This window comes from Gracilinanus agilis, chromosome 4 (genome assembly GCF_016433145.1).
Source record: "Gracilinanus agilis isolate LMUSP501 chromosome 4, AgileGrace, whole genome shotgun sequence".
In the NCBI taxonomy this organism is placed as follows: Eukaryota; Metazoa; Chordata; class Mammalia; order Didelphimorphia; family Didelphidae; genus Gracilinanus; species Gracilinanus agilis.
The window spans coordinates 32,273,251-32,276,210 of NC_058133.1; positions in this window are offsets into that span (position 1 = coordinate 32,273,251).

A 2,960-nucleotide genomic window follows, 5' to 3' on the forward strand; every position below is an offset into this window, starting at 1 on the left:
CCCCACTCCCTGTAACCAAACTCACGCTCACTACAGTCCCGCCCCCAGGCACCCCCTCACCATCGTGCCCCCCGAGGTCCCCGAAGGCCGCCAGGACTGTGGCTCCGGTCCGCACGTGCCGGAGATGCCGCTGCCTCTGCTCGTCCACACGCTCCCGAAACTGTTGCTGTCCCCCCAGCCCGAAGGGTTTCCCGGGCGCCAGCCCAGGGGCATGAGGCCCCTCCCAGTTCCTGCCACACCTGGTCACACCCCGCCCCGCTCTGCCCCCACGTGATGTGGTGGTGCCCTGTCTGGCCGGCTGGGACCCTGACACTACGGGGGTGCCCGGTACTCCCCGGCCCTTGGGCATCTTCGCCAAAGCAGATATCGGGCATTAGTGAGGGTCCGGGCCTGGCCCAGGGAGCTGCCCTCTGCCTAGAAGCCGGGAAGAGAAGGGGCTTTGGGGGTCCTGGGCCAGCCAGCCCACAACGTCATTTTACAGACAAATCCAGGGCCTCCTTGCTCACTGCCCCATCCTGGGTCACGGCTTTTCTCTCTTCTCTGGGGCTGCGGAGAGACCTCCAGTGCCACCCCCTACCTTCGACCTTTCCACTTTCTGCCAGGGCACAGTAGTGCTAGGCTGATGCACTTAGTGCCATCCAACGTTGCCTCACCCCACCCTGCTCAGGCCACACGAGCCCTTGGGCAAATGCTACCTTCTCCCCCATTCCCTGGGCACCCAACACCCTCACCCCAAACCTCCGCACCTCTTACCTGGCCTCAGGCTCTAGCCCCAAGGTCAGAGACCTCCCAACAGCTCTCAAAACAACCTTCTTGAGACATAGGCAAGCCTAACATGGCTTCCTTCTTCTAGGAGGGCTCCCTGGTGCCAAGAGAACAAAGTCCCAAATCCTTGGCTGCCATGCACTGAGCTGGCCCTAAATGGTAGACCTTTCCAGCTTGTCATCCCTTTCTCTCCTTCTACCAAGAAGGCTGCTTTCCTGCCTTTTCTTGTTCAGGAATATTACAGAACATGTGGAGGGCAAGACTACTCCAACCCACAATTACTGGGATGCCACATAAATACTGGAAAGGACATCCAAATATGGCAAAAGGCAGAGCCAAGCCACAGTTGGTTCAGTTGTCAAGAGGTCTGACCCGTGACCCAATTGATATTTTTTTGTTTCTTTTTAGAGGTCCATGACTCTTAGCACTGGACTTTAAAGCAAATTAAAAAGATTATTCAGGCAGTGAGAAAACAGAGACCCAGACATGGGAAGTCACAAAGACAGGCTAGACCTTGGAGAGAACTGTGGCCATTTCCTATCTGGATTTGCTTCCTTTGGCCAGGAATTCTCCAAATTTATCCTAGATGAAGTTTTCTCTTCTCTTTCTTCTTTCCTATATCAATATCTGCTTTCCCTAACTACTGGTACTGATTCATTCTAAAGTATTAATAGCTAAAGGGGCTAACTTTGCCATCTCTAATTATCTCAACATCCATTCAATGAACAGAGATTAAATGCTTAATCTATAGTATGCACTGAATGTAGCCAAGTTCTGATAGGCAGAGCCCTGGCGCTCTTGGAGCCTTCAGTACAGTGGGAGATAAAACACAAAGGTACCTGAACAGCATAGAGATAAACCAATAAAAATTTGTGGATTGATTGACTATTGGGAAGCTCCATTGGGGAAAACGTTTCCCAAACTAGATCAGTAAATCAAGAAGCCTATTTTGTGCTGAGCACTGCAAAAGTCTGGTGATTCAAAGAAAGGCAAAGACAGGCCCTTATGGAGTTCACAGTCTCAAGGGGAACGCATGTAAATAACCAGGTACATTCAAACTATAGATAGAGTAGAGGGAAGGTAATCTCAGAGGGATAGACATTCACTCTGGAGGGAAGATAGGAACCAGGAAAGCAGACAAAGAAAGGCAGATGCTAGGACTGAGCTGAGACTTGAAGGAAGGCAGAGATTATATGACAGAAAGGAGAGAAGGGAAGGCATTCCAAGAATGAAGTGCCTGGACATAGCAAAGGCTTCGAGATAAGACTTGAAGTGTGGTGGTCAAGGAGCTACAAGAAGGCCAGAATGCTCACAGGGGAACAAAATAAAAGGTAATGTAAGAGAGGGACAGGCTGGGAAGGGCTTTGAACATCAAACAGAATTTTACATTTGACCCTGGAGGTAATAGGGAGACACTGAAGTTTATGGAGAAGGAAGGTGGTGTGTTAGACCTGCGTTTTAGAAAGATTATTTGGGTAACCTGAGTGGAGGATGCACTAGAGTAGGGAGATTTGTGGCAGGCAGACCCAACAGCTGCTATTACTGTAATCCAGGTGTGAGGTGAAGAGGGACTGAACTGGGGGTGTTGGTGTCTGAGGAGAGATGTTGTGAAGGTAGAAACAAGTCTAGGCAATAGTAAGTGAGAGGGAGATGAGGAATCCAGGATGTGAGCCTGGGGAACTGGAAGGGTATCCATAATCTCATAATCATAGGGAAGTGAAGAAGACAGAAGGGTCTGCAGGAGAAAGATAATGAGATCAGTTTAGGACAGGTTGAGTTTAAGATGTCCTTGGAAAATCAGTGAGGACATCCAAAAGGTGATGTGTGACTGGAGGTTAGGAGAGAGGTTTAAGCATTATCTGTGTGGAGATGGTCATTGAACCCATAGGAACCAATGAGGTGATCATATGAGATAGCACAGAGGGAAAAGAAAAGAGAGAGAGCCCAGGACAGAGCCATAGGAGACCCCATGGTGTGGATGGGGAGTCAGAAAAGACTGAGGTCAGAAAGGTTGGAAGAGAACAAGGGAGAGTAGAGTTCTAAGGACCTAGAGGGGCATTGGTGAAGGTTTTTTAGTTCGTGTGCCCAACTGCAACTTCAAGCTGCCTGTGAGCCCCCCACATTACCCCAGAGAGCAAAGGGAGGAAGAGCTCACTTTGGGAGGCTGGACAGAGGGGTGAGACATCCAAAAAATG